Below are 20320 nucleotides of genomic sequence, written 5' to 3'. Positions count from 1 at the left end.
AACTAGGAAATAAATTTCACAATTTGTATGGAAACACAAAAGACCCCAAATAGCCAAAGCAATCTGGAGAAAGAAAAACGGAGCTGGAGGAATCAGGTTCCCTGACTTAAGACTATACTACAAAGCTACAGTAATCAGGACAGTATGGTACTGGCATGAAAACAGAAATATAGATCAATGGAACAGGATAGAAATCCCAGAAATAAACCCACACACATATGGTCACCTTATATTTGATAAAAGATGAAAGAACATACCATGGAGAAAAGACTGTCTCTTCAGTAAGTGGTGCTGGGAAAACTGGACAGCTACATGTAAAAGAATGAAATTAGAACACTCCCTAACACAATAGACAAACATAAGCTCAAAATGGATTAAAGACCTAAATGTAAGGCCAGACACTATAAAACTATTAGAGGAAAACACAGGCAGAACACTCTATGACATAAATTACAGCAAGATTCTTTTTGACCCACCTCTTAGAGAAATGGAAATAAAAACAAAAATAAACAAATGAGACCTAATGAAACTTAAAAGCTTTTGCACAGCAAAGGAAACTATAAACAAGATGAAAAGGCAACCCTCAGAATGGGAGAAAATATTTGCAAATGAAGCAACTGGCAAAGGATTAATCTCCAAACTTTACAAGAAGCTCATGCAGCTCAATATCAAAAAAACAAACCACCCAATCCAAAAATGGGCAGAAGGCCTAAATAGACATTTCACCAAAGAAGACATACAGATTACCAACAAACACGTGAAAAGATGCTCAACATCACTAATCATTAGAGAAATTCAAATTAAAACTACAATGAGGTATCACCTCACACTGGTCAGAATGGCCATCATCAAATAATCTACAAACAATAAATGCTGGAGTGGATGTGGAGAAAAGGAAACCCTCTTGCACTGTTGCTGGGAATGTAAATTGATACAGCCACTATGGAGACAGTATGGAGGTTCCTTAAAAAATGAAAAATAGAAGTACCATATGACCCAGGAATCCCACTACTGGGCATATGCCCTGAGAAAACCATAATTCAAAAAGAGTCAGGTACCACAATGTTCATTGCAGTACTATTTACAATAGCCAGGAAATGGAAGCAACATATGTGTCCATTGACAGATGAATGGATAAAGAACATGTGGCACATATATACAATGGAATATTACTCAGCCATAAAAAGAAATGAAATTGAGTTTTTTGTACTGAAGTGGATGGATCTAGAGTATGTCATACAGTGTGAAGTAAGTCTGAAAAAGAAACACCAATACCATATGTTAACACATATATATGGAATCTAAAAAAAAAATATTCTGGGGCTTCCCTGGTGGCTCAGTGGTTGAGCGTACACCTGCCGATGCAGGGGACACGGGTTTGTGCCCTGGTCCGGGAAGATCCCACATGCCATGGAGCAGCTGGGCCCGTGACCCGTGGCCTTTGGGCCTGCGCGTCCGGAGCCTGTGCTCCGCAACGGGAGAGGCCACAACAGTGAGAGGCCCATGTACCACAAAAAAAAAAAAAAAAAGAAAAAAAAATGTTCTGAAGAACCTAGGGGCAAGACAGGAATAAAGACACAGATGTAGATAATAGTCTTGAGGACATGAGGGTGGGGAAGGGGAAGCAGGTCAAAGTGAGAGAGTGGCATGGACATATATATACTACCAAGTGTAAAGTACATAGCTAGTGGGAAGCAACCACAAAGCACAGGGAGATCAGCTCAGTGTTTTGTGACGACCTAGAGCGGTGGGATAGGGTGTGTGGGAGGGAGACGCAAGAAGGAGTGTATATGGTGAGATATATATATATATATATGTATATATATATATATATGTATGTATGTAACTGATTCACTTAGTTATACAGCAGAAACTAACACACCATTGTAAAACAATTATACTCCAATAAAGATGTTAAAAAAAAAAGTTTGTTCCTAGTAGAAGCAGACGGGGTAGGTACATGTGCTATGGCATTTGAGGATTAACAGAAACCAGGTTTACTCACTCTCCTTTGAAACAGTTTCCTTTATTGTAGCACTTTCGTTACTGCAATTATGTCCTCAGTCTTTGTGTTTCCAAAAAGTACTCTCTAGGTCATGGAGTATTTTCCAGTTATGGTTATCTCTGTTTTGCTAGCACATATTTTAGCATCTGGCACATAAGAGCCACTGCATAAATTTCTGTTAGAGGTGGTTACTATTGATTATAACTCAGGCCAAACAATATTCTGAGGTGGTAAAAGAAATAATCCATTGATACTAATTGAGATGGTGGACAGAGGAAAAAGGTTCATGGAATATTTTCATGTGAGCTAGTCCTAGGGAAAGGTAGTCCAGGCTGAGGAAATTAAAGGGAAAAGAGAAGACAGCTCAACTGAGAATACATGAAGGGAGAGTGATGAAAAGGTAATAAAAGGGTGTCAAAGATAAGTGTCACTTCCTCCACAGTTGTGCCAGGAGTCAGCCTGACTGCTGAGCCTTTTCTTGAGTGGGCTGCCAGTATATTAGCGCCAGTCCTCGGGTTTGAGGAGTTCCATGTTTTAACTTCCTTTTTTCAACGCCCCTCAAAGGGCTTCCCTTTTCTATTACAGCCTCTGTGAAGGCTGGCAAGTGAAGGAAGGAACTGTGATGGAAAGAGCACAAACAAATCCAGGGAACACATCAAACTGAGCACAGAGATCTGGTCACGAGTGACGTGGTTGACAGGGTCAAACCTGAAGAAGCGGCTGGCTATGAAAGCAGGTGTTAGATCATGAATTGTCTTTGAACAAGTTAAAGATATATTTATGCCAGAATATTATAGTGGACATAAGTGCTGGGTTCTGAGCAGTAAATTACTAGGGACATAAGAGACAGAATTATGCCAACGAATTTGAGTAAAATTTGTGTAGGCAGTGCTTTAACAGAAAATTCTTTCTTTGAACTTCTGAAAGTCCTGTACCCATATTTCATTGAATCTCCTCCTGAAGAAGCTCTATTGCATCTATATATTATAGTCCCTAGTAGCAATCTGACCTTTCGCAAGTAACTAACCTAGTGGCAAGATGGAGACTAGTACTAGATTGCAAGAGCTGATTGCTTAATTTTCAAGAACTTTGCAAGGCAATTGTTAAACACAGCCATTATTAAAAATTAAATGACAGCATTAAAATGAAGTACCTTGTATTAAAAACAAAGGCAATTATTATTTTAAAATTATGCACTACACATGGTTATTTCAGTAATATTCATAAAAAATTATGTACATAGTATATATATGTGTATGTGTGTGTGTGTATATATATAATATATACACACAAAATATATTTTTAGAGAGATGGATGTTGATTGTTAACTATTTACCAGCATGCAACCGAACTAAGTCCTATAAATTTTAGTCTCTGATAAATTTATAAAAGTAATGTTGCATACCTCTTAGGGTTATTGAAAAAGAAATTAGCATAATGCAATACTTAGTAAATGGTAGATGTTATCAAGATCAATTATTATTATTTTGTAAAACAATATCTTAGTTTTTTGATAAATACATGTAGCTAACTCTTAAATGTGTAATATTTTAAATATTTAAGCTACATGGTTAGTTTTCTAATCAGAAATGATGTTTTTGCATATTTACTAGGAAGAGCTATTGGTACCATTAGGAATCCTGCCTGAAGACTCTCTCTAGAGAAGACAGGTTTTGAGAGTTGCAGCCTATTAAAGAGTTGCTAAGGCAACCATTGCTTGCTAATGATGTAGTGACAGAAAAGAAAAGGTAATTTGAGGAACAATGCTTCTCAAAATTCAGAGGAGAAAAATAGCTGAACAACCCCCCCCCCCATTGAAAAAATGGCCAGGGTCAGTTTCTTTCTTGAATTAGTTAAGAGAGGGAGAAATTAGATGGTGTTCAGCAAGATGGAGAGACACAGAGACCAGGACACGGTTTGACCATTTTAAAAATCTCATTGCCTTGATTTCTTATAGTTAGTTTCTCATGATTTTAAAAGTGATGGAATTAGAGACTCACCATAATAATATTAAATCTAGATCCTGGCATTTTGATAATGATATTAAAGTACCTATTGTCATGTTGTTGCAGTGTACCTCAATGATCAGTTTATTTCTTTTAAGTCAATAAATGTCTTAGAGGGTGGATTTGAAAATCTAAATTGGTAGACTGACAATAGCAAATGTCACATATTCAAATAATATGGCACCCTCAAAGGCATTATTCAGTTTACTTCCTTCTGCATTTTACCAATATAACAGAATGATGAATTAATTTGAAAGTTCAATTGAAACCTTTAGTAAGAATAGTATTAAATACAGTAACACTTTTCATATATAATTACTTTAAATCATTCATTAATCTGATGAGTTAGGTAATATTATCACTCTTCTAATGATATGACTGAAGTGTCTAGAAGGTAAATCCTACAAAGTGGTTAAATGCCAAACCCAAATTTTATTTTAAGCCAATCATAATCTTAAACTTAGGTTTTTTATCATTGTATTGAATATTAACGGTTATTCATAGATACAGATTTAAAACAATTTGGTCTTACCATTTTAGGACCAGTTCTATATTATTTTGCTATGCTAGATTTTTCAGCTTTTTAGATCTCTCTATATATATTGTTTTGTTGACAGAAAAAAAACTCATTATCCAATTTGGATATGGTTAAAAGAGCCATTGCTTTTCCTTAAACACAATTATATTAATTTTGGCTGTTTACCTGCTACAAATTATCTTGCAAACAAGTAGGAAACAGAAAATCATATGCAGACACTAAGATTTAGATCAAACAGATATACTCCATAAAAATTCCTTAATTGGCAGGGTTGCATCTGGATATGCTGGACACAAAAATGAGCAACAGAAAAGGCTTCTATTTATGAATTTGACAGTATCACATTATGATTTGACACGGACATGGATTGAGGTTGCAAAGAGCATTGAAGCAACAGCTGCAAACAATGCTTAATACATCTTTAAATCAAATCTAGAAAATAATCACCCCAGCGGAAGAAACTTAAAATACTTAAGTAACAGATTGGCAATTTAAGACTTCATTTTATCCAGCCTTTATCTTTTCTATCTTGTTGGCTGTTTATTCTACATTTAATCCTCTCTGAGCCATAATCTTCACATATTATATTTGCAAGTTTGCAATTGCCAAGCTATGTATCTTTTCACAATAAAACTTTTTACAGAAAAACTCTTTAAAAATATATGCACACATAAATGATCAATGTGAAAAATCCATGCTCCTTTGTCATTTCATCAAAAACAAGTAGGAATTAATGGGTACAATGATATCAGTGTTCTTTGGGACTGTTTAAATTAGAAAGATGCTTAAAGGGCAAAGGAAACAAATTGATTCAAAAAATCCTAATTCCCTGAGACTTCACTGAATAATGAGCTCTAACTAGGCATGGAAATTTGGTCACATATTATGCAGCTAATTTAGGAGAGAATGAAGAATGTACTGTTGTAAAAGACACACATTATTTCCTCTGGAAAAGCTTTAAACAGTTTGCAAAGTCAAATTTAAAATGTTTTTAATTGCAGTCCTTTATTGTTGCCATGTAAAAGCGTGGTTGAAGTCTGTTGAGCAGATTGGATCTTAGAGGAAATGAATGCTAGTTAATATAAAAGGGATCTTTGAACTCACATTTTTAATGCATATATTTCCTCAGTAAATTCTTTGTCTATGGTTGTAAGACAACCTCTTGTAAATGAGTTTGTGCTTCTTCTGTTCCTATCTTATTACATATCAAGTAGACATTGACAAATAGTCCCAATGGAAAGTCACCCAACAGAGTATTGCTGCCTATTTGTTTTTTGATTTCTGAATACTTATACTATCTCTCAAAATTACCATCCTGCTCACTCATGTAAAACATTAACAGTCACATTTTCTATGTAAGTTTCACATAATAGTAATTAAATTTCATGTTTCTTCAGGAAGCACACTTTTTCAACACTTTTACTAAATCAGCATTTTATTTGTATTCAATTTACTTGAAAAGAAGAAGTATGGATCTGTTAGCTAACCAGGGTCTTTGGTTTACATAGTGCAATTTAAAAGCTCTGAACTCTTTCATTTGTGGTGTACAGGGCTCTCCATCTATGTCAAATCCCTGCAAACTGTCTCTGCATTTCTTAGGGATAATCTCCTTTTCAGAAATAAAACATACAAGCCTAATCCATATCACTCAAAAATACATGCACACTCTACCATAAGGCAGAATGTTGCTTTATATCACTTAAATTTGCTAAATTTTGGAGCTACAATTTAAAGTTCTTTGGCATTTCATTAAGTTTTGCAATTTATGTTTGGAGATTTAAACAATTTAGGCGAAGTCATGACATCAAACCTGACACTTAGAATTTATTTTCCTTCCTCATATAGATTTGCCAAGGGAATACTTTATGTATTTGTTTGTTTATGCAACCATATTACTTGTTTTACCAAAATGTGGCACAAATACCGTCATGTAAATTCTCCCACCTGAAAAATTTGCTATCACAGGTCTTTATTTTCAAAATGTCTAGTGTCTTCATTTTGAGGTTCCCCCCTCCCCTTTCCCTTGTTACAGTTTATTGTTGACAAAGTCTAGATTCAAATCTAGATCTCTTTATTTCAGGCCTTGTTTTCTTTCTGTTACATCAGTCTTAATTTCCTGGAAACCAGAATGAAGATCTTTGATTCAAAGTACATCAAGATGGAGAGGTGGCATATGCTTTCTCATATACAACATTAGGACTTTAAATCTCTCTTCTTTCGGGAGTTCCTACTTATTATCCGAGCTCTAGTTCCAACTCCTTAAGTGTCTACTGAATATCTCCATCAGAATATTTCACAGGAATTTCCAAGTCAGTAAATGCATCTCAAACCATACTTAAAATCTTTACTTCTAACCAGTTTTTTGCTCAAATTCCCTAACCAGTTAAATGCTCTCACCATTTAACCAGCCACTCAAATAACACATCCTTTTGAGTGTGTCATGTCCCTGGGTTCACATGTCTGATGACTTTCCACATCTGTAGTTATAATTAAAGGGATGTCACTAACATCATTCCATCCTTCTCCCTTTTCCTACTGCAAATAATTCAAGCCCTCATCATCTTTCATCTGAAATTCTACCATAATGCTCCACTGTCCACATAACACAATTTAACCTCCACACTGTTGTCAGAATAGCTTACAAAAGAAATCTGTGACCAATTTCCTTTAAAAAAAAAAAAAAAAAAACAATTCTTGCTCATTCTCTATAACCTATAGAGTGAAGTTCCAGATCTTTAGCACAATATTCATTTGAGTATATCAGATGCTATAAGTCTTTTACCATAGCCATAGACTTAACCATTTCAGGGTACTCTGCCTGCTAAAATTGGTTTCTCTGTGGCTAAGAATTTTTCCTCTGGTACAATAAAAGGCAGCTTAGCTGGTACATACAGCAGGTTGCTATAGCTGGAGAACTAACACTTGGGAATAACTTTCAAATAATGACACTTGGGAGCTGCTGAATTAAAACTACAAATCTCACCTATACTTTGTGTGGAATAATTCTGAGGTGAGTGTTTTATGCCGTTTCCCAGTTCCTCCATGAGACTAAGCTCCAGCCACCCAGTTACTCTATTGTGGTGGCTAGCCTAATAGTGAAAATTCACTGACTGCATTCCTTTTCCTGAATCATTTCCCCACTTCTCTACTGGTGCTCCTTCCACGTAAACTACTTGCATTCAAATTCTTTTCCCAGGATCTGATTCTGGAGGACACATGTTACGAAAAAGGTCTCTCATAGTGAGCATTACAAGTTCATTCTTGGCCACTTTTATCCATTTACCCACACTCTAGTTTAATCAGAACTACTATACTCTTTTCTCAAAGTGAAACTTACACTGCCAATCTGTGCATATTCATTCATAAATTCCCTTCTTTCTCTAAGGTCTTACTTCTCTCTTGTTTTGGAAAACATGTCAATCTTTCAGGACCTAGTAATAATGCATCCTTTCTCTGAAGTCTTTTTCAAATCCCCACACAAAACCATTCTTTCTTCTCTGCTTCTCTAGTAAGTTATTAGAACTTCATTACTCATCACAGTTAATTGTGTCTGCATCCTGCTCCTCCTGGACTCTTTCTGAGCTCCTTGATGGAAATGTTAAATTAAAATTATGAACTGGGGGCTTTCCTGGTGGCACAGTGGTTGAGAGTCCGCCTGCCGATTCAGGGGACACGGGTTTGTGCCCCGGTCCGGAAAGATCCCACATGCCATGGAGCGGCTGGACCCGTGAGCCATGGCCTCTGAGCCTGCGTGTCCGGAGCCTGTGCTCCGCAACGGGAGAAGCCACAACAGTGAGAGGCCCGCGTACCGCAAAAAAAAAAAAAAAAAAAAAAATTATGAACTTATTTTCCCATAAAGCATTATGACAAATGATTATATTCTAAAGCAGGAATTTAAGAGAAAATATGATGTGCTTATTACCACCTTCTACCTTCTCTAGCCCATGTGTATTAGTCTGCTTGAGCTGCCATAACAAAGTACCTTAGACTGAGTGAATTAAACAATAGAAATTTAATTTCTCACAGTTCTGAAGGATGAAAGTCTGAGATCAGGATATCATCATGGCCAAGTTCTGGTAAGGACTCTCTTCCTGGCTTGCTGTATGGTCAAGCCATTCAGGAAGGCTGTTCTCTTGCTCATTGTACATTACCTACTCAATCAGGCCCTGCTTCACTCACATGGCTATCCAATTCTCTTAATTATAGGGCTTACTTAGTAACTGCCTATGCACTTGCCCCATACCAGCTGCTGGTTTCCCTGGTAACTGATGAGCCAACCTGAGATCAATTCCCCCTATAAATAATTGCCTCCTTTTCCCCCCAGTAGTGAAGACTGTTGCCATGTCCTGCCTACTCTCTGCCACACATGGTGGTGTGTTGCTCCAGGACCTTGCTTGAGATGTATAAGTTTCCTTGTCACATAAGCCACTGGTGTCTCTGTCTCTGTCACTGTCGCTGGACTCTTTCTTCAGTCTCAAGGCTGGGCAACTACAAGGCTTGCAGGCCTGCAGGGTGTAGTACAACACTTGCAGATGGTTCGCTTCTCACTGTGTCTCACATGGTAGAGTGAAAATTAGCAAGCTTTCGCATATCTCTCCTTATAAGGGCAATAATCTCATCATAGGGGTCCCACCCTTATGACCTCATCTAACCCTAAGTACCTTTCAAAGTCCCTACCTCCAAAGACTATCACATTAGGGGTTGTGGCTTCAACATATGAATTTTGGGGAGCTATAAATATTAAGTAATAACAACATGACAGACCATTGAAAGACACAGACAACTTTTCTTGTTGAACCTGGATGGATATGAGGTCGGTAATTTTTCTCTACATAGAAATTGTCAATGCATATCAGGGAGTCCATGTACAACTCTGTAAACTGTGCCATTTACAACTCCAGTGGTGCTATTTACATTCACTTGGAATATGAGTGAAGGTTTCTGGAGTTAAGTGAGACTTAGGCTTTCTCTTTCCCTTCCCTACTCCTATGTCTCTTCACAGGCAATCTATACTCTACTGAACACATACTCTTCAGGATTTGTATAATAGTATATGATTCTGTATACTCAAATAGATAAATACTATTTTTGAAATTAGGCCTTATTTACTCAATTAAACCATATTATTTACCCATTTCAAATTTTGTTTTGTTTTCTTCTTTCAAAACTGCCTAATGGATATATATATATCAATATTCTTGTATAACTCTAAACCATTCTTTTTTAATAACTCCATGATACTACAGGCTGTGACTGTGCCCTATTTTATTCAGCAATTGATGGTTATTTATTTGGTTTCTAGTTTTGTCCCCACAATCAATGCTTCAGTAAATATATTTCTATCTATATCCTTACTTGGTTTTAGTTTCTTTGGGATATATTCACAAAAATAGAATTGCTCGGTTGAAAGGTATGTCTACCTATAACTTTATGGAAGTTAAAAGACTTCTTCCCCAAAATGCAAAATAATTCATTTTTCTACTCTCAGTGTATGAGAGAATCCCTTTCCCTACATCTCTGCCATCCATAAATCTTAAAGCACTTTTCAAATTTTTGCCAGACTAATGAGAATAAAATCATTTCTCATTGTTCATTTAATTTTTGTTTTCATGATTACTAGTGAATTTGAACATCTTTTCATAGTTCTTTTAATGAGTTGGATTTACTCTGGTATGAAATGTCTGTTCATATCTTTTGTCCATTGTTTTCTCTTGGATTATTTTTCTTTATTTCCGGTCATTTAGTATTACAAATATAGTCCTTTGTTTATCATCTGAATTAACAAATATTTTTATATACCCATATTATTTCTGTTGAAGTTTCTGGTATCTTCCATAAAATATAAGGTTTTTAAATCTTCATATTATCATATGTCTATATTTTATGGGTTCTTTATTTTCAATGTTGATTAAGCAAGTATACCATATCCATTCATTTATTCTTTTTCATTTGCTCTTATTCAATTGGAATTGTTTCTGTATTGGATAAGAAAATGATGTATTTAGGTTTTATTCTAGATGGAACATCTATTGTGACAATTCCATTTATTAACTGTTTCATGCTTTCCCCATGTATTGAATTAGCTTTGTCAATACTAAATTCTTATATACAGATATCTCAATATATATATTTCTATTTAATTAATTTTAGTATTTTATTAATTCATTATTGTTTCCCTGACTTATTCAGTTTTTTCCCTTAATTCCCTAAAAAGAAGGATACTGAATTCATTAATTTTGGTTCTTCTTTAGTTATCATAGCAACTAAGATTATACTTTTATCCTCTAAATATTGCCTTTGTTTTGTCCTTGGATTTGTTTACAAAGTATTGTCCTTTTCATTTCTTAATAGATGGCTCAATTTTCTCTTTGATTTAAGCATTACCTAAGAGCTGTTTATTAAATTTTATAGTTGATTGATTTTTTTTGCAATCAAAAGTATTTTTACTTTTATTGGCTTAACATTAGAAAAAAGTAGTCTTAGAAATCTCTACATTTTTACTAACAATGGATTTTCTTAAACTGTGTATCACATTACTCTTCTTTATCCTACTTACTATTTTCAAACTTAAATTTCACCTTGTCTGATATTAATATTGCCAATCCTGCTTCTTTTATATAGTATGTGTATACTATCTCTTTACCTTTCTTTATTTTCAATATGTATCAATTAGCCATTCATACAAACCACCCCAAAGCTTATTGGCAAATCACACTGGAGTTAGTATCTTAAAATATAACAACTATATATTCTTGTTAATGATACAGCTAAGTAGTTCTCCTACATTGGCTAAGCTATTCATGTGTCTGCTCTGTGCTGCATGCTGAGTGGGTGGTTCTCCTGAACTCTTATGGGCTTTATTAAATGTTTGGGAGTTAGATGGCTGTCCTTTCATCCAGAATGGCCTCAGATGGAAAACTGGGCTTTTTTCATGTGATCTCTTACCCTCCAGCAGGCTAGACTGGACTTAATCTTATGACAATGCCAGGGTTCCCAGAGGTAGGTCAGAAGCATGCAAGATTGGTACATTGTCATTTCTATCAAATTCAATATGCCAAAGCAAGATTTAAGAACGGCAGGATTCAAGGGGTAAGATAATAGACTCCACCTCTTAGTGGGAAGAGCTGCAAAGTTATATGGAAAAGAGCATGGACATTAGCATCCTTAGAGAAATGGGACCATTTTTACAGTAATCTGTCATTAAATTCTTAAGTTATCACTTTGTTTTTTAAGTGTCTTTATTATAAAGAGTATTTATCTTTTTTAGTTTTTAATCCAATTTGATATAATCAATTTTTAAACTAATTTTACATTTTTGGCAATTCCTCAATTTTGGTGGTTTGATCAAACTATTTTAGTTTTTTTTCTCTTATTTAAAAGTCATACTACATTTTTTCTTTTTGTTAGTGACACTTTTACTTCTCTATTCTTTTAATTAAAAACATAATCCTTTACTAAAATTTGCAAATGTAGCATCAATCATTTCCTCTTCTGAGATGCATAGTTTTTCCCACCATGATGTTATAATCCTCCACTCTGCCATCAATTAAGAGAAGATTAATGAGAATAATTTTACTTCTTTCTTTTCTTCCCTTTCTTTTCTCCTCTGTCCAATGGGATGTATGAACTGTTCTCCATCCTGTGGTTAAGAATTCTTTGAAATGTTTCTTATAGCAGTGCTTCCATTTTCTTGTCACATTTGACTCACATTAAAAAAAAAAGATTATATCAGGTTGGCATAGTTCAAATTATGCCTTGCACAAGTCCAAGAAGTACACTTACCTCACAGTCATCCTGTATATATATAGTTATTTCATCAATTTTATGGCATATATTTGAAAAAGGGGGCGCCAATTTGCATCACAGTGCCATACGGACTAGGGTCAGTGTTGGGAACATTGCAGTCAAGTAATTAGTGCAACGAGCCTCAGGTGGCATGGTTACTGAAGGACTCGACCACTCCAAGTACTGAGATATACTGAAAGTATGAGGAGAGAGAATGTGTGAAATCATTTTGTAGGATAGTGGAAAAGTGAATGGATAGTTCACAGAAGAGATATCCTGGTTGAAATTAGGAATTATAAATTTAAAATGAGACCAATCAGAATGGTCCTGATTTATATTTTTCTTTTTTCCTCTAGCTTATTTTAGCTGCCCAAGAGCAGGGCAGGAGCAAAAAGAGAGATCGAATCAGAGCTGAGATTTTCCAGGAGAGAACAAAGAATGAGAGAGAGGCAAAGGACTTGAAGGTATTTGCAAACAAGTGATTAAAATGAACGGACTTGACAAACATATTAAAGTGGCCATGGGTAAAATTGATGGTAGAATGTTGCATAAATATTTAAATAAAATATGAAGTTTGGGAAAAATTATACAGTCCTTCATATCTATGGATTTAACCAACTGCAGATCAAAAATATATTTTTTTAAATTCCAGAAAGTTCCAAAAATCACAACTAGAATTTGACTTGTGCTTGCAACTACTTATATAATATTTACATTGTATTAGGTATTATAAGTAATCTAGAAATGATTTGAGTTATACAGGAGGATGAACACAGGTTATGTGCAAATACTATGCCATTTTATATAAGGGACTTGAGCATGCACAGATTTTGGTATCCATGGTGGTCCTGGAACCGGTTCCCTGCAGATACTGGGAGATGACTGTACTTACTGAAATTGCTTAGCCTGTATCCCCAAACCAAGAAAGATATATATTTACTTTAATGGAATGAAAGGTAGTTGTGGGAAAGTTTGAGAAACATTGTATAAGGAAACATTTTTTAAACTATAACTACTGATGGAAATTTAAGATATTATTATTACTATATGTGACCTTAATAATAATTCAGATTATATGACTTCACATTTGATCAATTTCAGTGGGTGTGTATGAACATTTTGAGCTAGTAAAAATTAGGAAATATTTTTATAGCTATGAACGTTTGTCACAGAACAAATATTAGTCAAGGTGTTTCGCTGTTACTAATAGAAGAGTAAGATGCTAATAAAAAATGACAACTGAGATATGTCTACACTTTAAAATGATGATTATATAGACAAGAAAAATGTTAAATATAGCTATCAATTTTTTCAGCCCATAATTTGAAAACATAACAAGTTTTTCCCTTAGCAGATTCTACAGATTTTTAATAGATTTATTTTTTACTTTGGAAATGACTTTACAAAGCAAAATTTAAAATATTACATGCATAATTCTTATGTCATAAATAGAAACAGTTTGCAATATATTCTGAATTTGTTTCAATTAAATGGAGTCTTACAGTACAGACTTATTCAATGACTACTTGTCTTTGGCTTATGTTCTTTTTCATCATCTGACATTTATAAGGAAAGATGTTGCCTGAAAAAAAAAAATTTGGTTTCATCATACTAGAAAGGTCTTTTTCTGTTTTTAAGCTTTTTTCAAACACTTAGTGTATTCAACAGAGCTGATGCTACAAATATTTTATCAACTTAAAATACTAACAGAAATTTAGAAAAATAATTGTGAATCTTAGATAAATGACTAGGAAACACTACCATTTTATGGACATTAATCATTGTGTAATTAACCCATCACTAATATTTAAATAGGGCCTTACAAGTAATTTGATACCAGATCACATTACTGACTTAATAAAGTGCACATTGATACTAGGTATAGGACCGCAGTTTATTCCTATAGAAAGTGTTGAAAATGAGATAAGCAGGTAAATGATATAATGTATCCTGTTTTATGCTGAAAAGTTGTCTTTTTGCCATTTAGGGACTTCATACAGTAGCTAGATTTTTTTCTTTCTTCTATAAAGATGATTTTTAAATTCCAAAGAAGTTAAAATTATTAAGTACTATTTCAGGTTTTACTAAATGTTTTCTAAAATCGATCCAATTAAAAAGATATATTCACTATATTCGATAAATAATCATTTTCTTAGGATAAGATTCTTCCCATATGCTAAAATTCCAAATTATCTTTCTTATAACTTTGGGGAAAAACAGCTTGTATGTAATTTTGGAAAACTTTACTTTTTAAATTATATTTTATTGTGCTCTGTGCCATTCAGTCAAAAGAAAAGATAAAGAAAGTAGAATGAAGGCAGAACAGAAGTACAGTTGAAGCTTAAAATACACACATACATACATACATATATATATAGTTATACCTTTAGCAGTGGTTTAACCATCAACATATCTAGAATGATAAATTAGTGAAATGATTGTAGAAGGTAATACAACAGGCTTTCTCATTTTTCTTTTATTTTTATGTGCAAGATTGTTAGAAATTTTGGTACAATGTACATTGAAAAACATGTAAAATATTGACATTTCTAACAAATAGTATTAAAGTGTCTTAATAAAGTTTCATTTATAAAATTTTAAGTGTGTGTCTGGGGTCATTCTTCTACTTACATTAACCAGCATTGCTTCATTCCATTTAATTCCAGAGATTCCTTACAAAGGCAGTCATTCTGCCTTTAATTGCCTTTTTTTTTTAGACCAATAGCCACTTTTGATAGTCACTACTCCTTCTGAATCTTAGCACTAAAATAACCAACCTAATTCTGACACATTTTTTTAACATCTAAGGTGTGCATCTGAACTACTATATTATAACAATAGCAATAATAGCAACAATGACAACAATAGCAGTCAACAAATGCAAAATTTGTCTGGATCTCATTTGATCCTCACAACATTCTTGTAACAAAATGTCATTATGCCCGTTTTACAGATGAAGAAATTTGGATTAGATAGTTTCAATAATCTTCCAAAGGTGCTCAGCAGTTACAGAGTAGAGTGGGAAGTTGTACTTGTCTGTTTCATCAGAGCTGATGTTCACATTTATGTAAACATTTTAACAAATTTTCTCTCCCCAGCGTAGCCAGTGGCATATGCATGAATGGGCACAATGTGGTGAATGGTGAATAGGGAATGTCTGGGCAGATTCTCATTATTAGGGATTTTAATAGGAAATAAAGAAGGAACAGAGCTCTTAGTGAGCGTAAGCTAAAAGATCATGAGATTGAAAATCCTGAAGGACCATAATGACTGTGAATTAGCAGAAGAAACCAGGAGGCCATTGAATCTAAGAAATAGAAACAAAAAGACTTCAAGTAGAGGATAAAAATGCAGAATAATGGGGATAAAGTGGAAAAAATCATGTAAAGAATAACCAAAAGTTCAGACAGAAGTAGGGAACTTGTTAAGAGATTTTATTTTTAGAGTAATGAAATCTCCTGTTGCTCTAACAGACCTGAAAGGATGATAATTTTGAGAAACAGTAACCCCAGGGCAAGTTTAGACAGTTCAAATTCTATTGTATGATGGGTAGAGGACCACATTTAGTGCCATGTCAAATGGGTTTCTTGATGAAGTAAATAGGGCCACTTCTCCTGGTATCATTCAAACTTCAGGAACAACTACATGAAAATGCCAATAAAATTAGGCTACTCTTTCAGAAAATGTTTCATCATTGTTGTATTGCTTTTATTCATAGTTAATGCTCTTACCTAATATATTTTCTTTGTTATTGTATTAAATTTATACAAAGTATATGAACATATATTTACAATCTAAACAATAATAATAATACAATAATTGTCTGCATAAAGGTTTGCAAACTAGTCTCTTATCTTTTCATTTTTTTGTATCAATAGTTATTTTCCCCTGTAACTTTTAATTTTAATAATTAATTCTAATTTCTTATGTTTGTTTTTTTCCATTTTTCCTTAATTAAAATAGCAAGTGGTTTGTCTATTTTGTTGATATTTTTAAGGACCAGGATTTTGATTTATTAACGTGATTTTTTCACCTTATTTTCTACATTTATCCTTGTGTTATCCTTCTACGTACTTTTGATTAACTATATTATCTTCAAGCTTCTTGATGGAAATGTCAACTATTATTTGTCATTCTTTAATATCTATTGATATAGATGTTAGGGCTATGAATTTTCCTCTATTCACTGTTTAAATGCGTTTGATAAATTCTGATATGTAGTGTTTCACTCATTACTATTTTTAGATTTTCTATAATTTCTGTTTGCATTTCTCCTTTCACCAAAAAATTGTTTAATAGAATATCTCTACTCTTCCAGGGGAAGAGATCTTTTTTAGGGGGGAGAGGTGGGAGTAGATATTTTTAATTTTCAGTTTTATTGAACCATAATCATAAAGATTGTTTATAATATTTCTACTTACGGTTGGTCATTTATTTGTAGATGCCCCAGGTGCACTTGAGAAGAAAGTACATTCCTTATTATCTGGGTGGAGAATATGTTTGCATCTGTCTACTTATTTTTTGTCCACTTAACTTACCTTATATTGAGACTGGTGAGTTAAAGTCTCCTGTTATTAATGTGTTTCTATCTATTTTCCTTGCTATTTCTTCTCAGTTTTGTTTTATATAGATGATTTTGTCATAGATAATCATAACTATTATATTTTCATTGTAGAATGTAACTTTTAATGTTGTAAAGTATCCTTCTTTGGCTCATTAATGTTTTTTGGCAAGATCCTACTTTGTTAGATATCAGGATTCCAACCCTCACTTTCTAAAGTTCCATTTGCCCAGTGAATCTTTGTCTTTCCTTTATTTTCAGCCTTCTTGAATCATTCTATTTTATTTAATTAATTAATTTATTTATTTATTTTTGGCTGTGTTGGGTCTTTGTTGCTGCACATTGGCTTTCTCTAGTTGCCGCTAGTGGGGGCTGCTCTTCGTTGCGGTGGCAGGTTTCTCATTGCGGTGGCTTCTCTTTTGTAGAGCATGAGCTTTAGGCATGTGGGCTTCAGTAGTTGTGGCACGCAGGTTCAGTAGTTGTGGCTCACGGGCTCTAGAGCGCAGACTCAGTAGTTTTGACACATGGGCTTAATTGCTCTGTGGCATATGGGATCTTCTGGGACCAAGGATTGAACCTGTGTCCCCTGTGTTGGCAGGTGGATTCTTAACCACTGTGCCACCAGTGAAGCCCCAAAACATTGTATTTTATTTTATTTATTTATTTACTTATTTTTAACATCTTTATTGGAATATGATTGCCTAACAATGTTGTGTTAGTTTCTGCTGTATAACAAAATGAATCAGCTATACATATACATATTTCCCCAAATCCCCTCCCTCTTGAGTTTCCCTCCCACCTTCCCTATCCCACCCCTTTAGGTGGCCACAAAGCACGGAGCTGATCCCTGTGCTATGCAGCTGCTTCACACTAACTATCTATTTTACATTTGGTAGTGTATATATGTCAATGCCACTATTTTAAATGGATCACTTATACAGAGCATAGAATTGGGTTTTGCTTTATTAGACAATTTGAAATTATGTTTGGTATCAATTCTGTCATATTATTTTCTTGTATATATTGTATTTATTATATTTATGTATTTATTTCTCTATTTTGTGTGTCTACTTGACTTTTTCAATTTATTCTACTGTTTAGGAAAATTGTATACACAGTGGTTACTTTCATATTAATGCTTTTGTATTAGTTGTAATACAAAAAAAGTTGTAAATTGAATTCTTTGACCCCCATCAATTTCTTATTCAAGAATCTATGCTCTTCACACTTACAGTCAATTAATTTACAACAAAGGAGGCAAGAATATACAATGGAGGAAAGACAGTCCCTTCAATAAGTGGTGCTGGGAAAACTGGACAGCTACATGTAAAATAATGAATTTAGAACATTTTCTTACGCCATACATACAAATACACTCAAAATGGATTAAAGACCTAAATGTAAGATGGGAAACAATAAAACTAGAAAAAAACATAGGCAGAACACTCTTTTACAAATCATAGCAATATTTTTTCAATCTGTCTCCTAAATCAAAGGAAATAAAAGCAAAAATAAACAAATGAGATCTAATTAGATTTAAAAGTGTTTGCACAGCAAGAGAAATCATTGAAAAAATGAAAAGATAACCTACTGAATTGGAGAGAATATTTGATAATAATATGACCAATAAGGGGTTAATATCCAAAATATATAAACAGCACATACAACTCAACATCAAAAAAACAAATAATCTGATTAAAAATGGGCAGAATATCTGAATAGACATTTTTCCAAGGAAGACATACAGATGGCCAACAGGCACATGAAAAGATGCTCAACATCATTAACCATCAGAGAAATGCAAATTCAAACCACAATGAGATATCACCTCACACCTGTCAGAATGACTATCACCAAAAAGACCACAAATAACAAATGTTGGCGAGGATATAGAGAAAAGGGAAATCTCGTATGCTTTTGGTAGGAATGTAAATCAGTGCAGCCACTGTGGAACTACTGGTGATTTCTCAAAAAATTAAAAATGGAACTTCCATATGACCCGGTAATTCCACTCCTGGGTATGTGTATATGTGTATATATATCTGAAAAAAACAAAAACACTAATTTGAAAAGATACGTGCAACCCTATATTCATATCAGCATTATTTACACTTAAGATATGGAAGCAACCTAAGTGTCTATCAACAGGTGAATGGATAAAATTATGTGGTATATATACACAATGGAATACTACTCAGCCATAAAAAAGAATGAAATTTTGCTATTTTCAGCAACATGAATGAACTTGAAGGATATTATGCTTAGTGAAATAAGTCTGTCAGAACAAGACAAATATTGCATGTACTGCATGATATCACTTATATGTGGAATCTAAAAAAGAAAACAAACTAGTGAATATAACAAAAAGGAAACAGACTCACAGATATAGAGAAAAAACTAGTGTTATCAGTGTGTGTGGGGGGCAAGATAGGGGTAGGAGATTCAGACATACAAACTCATGCATAAAATAAATAAGCTATAAGGATATATTATACAACACAGGGAATAAAGCCAATATTTTACGATAACTATAAATGGAGTATAACTTGAAAAATTGTGAACCACTATGGTGTACACCCTGTAAATTATATAATATTATACATCAATTATATCTCAAAAAAAAGAATCTATGACCTTATTCAACTTTCCCCTTTTTTTCTTTCTTCTCTTTTTTAAAAATTTGAACTCTTTTTACTTCATCAGGTTATGTAGTGTTTGCATATTATATTTTAATCCAAACCCTAACATTGCACAGCCCCTGTAGAAAACAGTATCGTGGTTTCTCAAAAAATTAAAAGGCTGGTTTAGTCTTCTAATTAGCCACGTGAAGAAATCACCATCAGTACTATTAAAAAAGTTTTTCCAGGCACCATTTTGTTGGATAAAACTCATCTTTTGGTATAGGAGGACAGAATAAGGCCCACAGGCTTCATCTGGCCTGCTTTCTTTTTTGTAAATGAAGTTTAATCAGAACACAGTCATGATGATTTCCTTATGTATTGTCTATGGCTATTTTTATACCACATACACAGAGTTGAATACTTGTGATAGAGAGTAAATGGACCTCAAAGTCTAAAATATTTACCATCTAGCACTTTGCAGAAAAACTTTTCCTAATCTATGCTCTAGCAGATTCTTCAGGAAGGATATGTGTCTACAGTGTTCCCTGAGTTCTGGCACCCTTCAATACTGTTTTTCCTATTGCTTTGATACTTGAAAAAGAGCTTAGCCAGTTTACATAGTTTTAGTTAAATTTTTTTGAAATTGTTTCTCTGCTGTTGCCTTGTACATTTCTTTTGAGAAATTTAATACCAGTGGAATTACTTTGCCTTTGTAAGTTTCATTTTTTTTGTTTGTAGAACTTTTTCTTTATCTTCAATAGTTTTACTAGGATACATATTACAGCTGATTATTTTCGGTCAATT

The sequence above is a fragment of the Hyperoodon ampullatus genome (assembly GCF_949752795.1).
Source record: "Hyperoodon ampullatus genome assembly, chromosome: 2".
NCBI lineage: Eukaryota > Metazoa > Chordata > Mammalia > Artiodactyla > Ziphiidae > Hyperoodon > Hyperoodon ampullatus.
Note: the sequence above shows the minus strand (reverse complement) of the source record.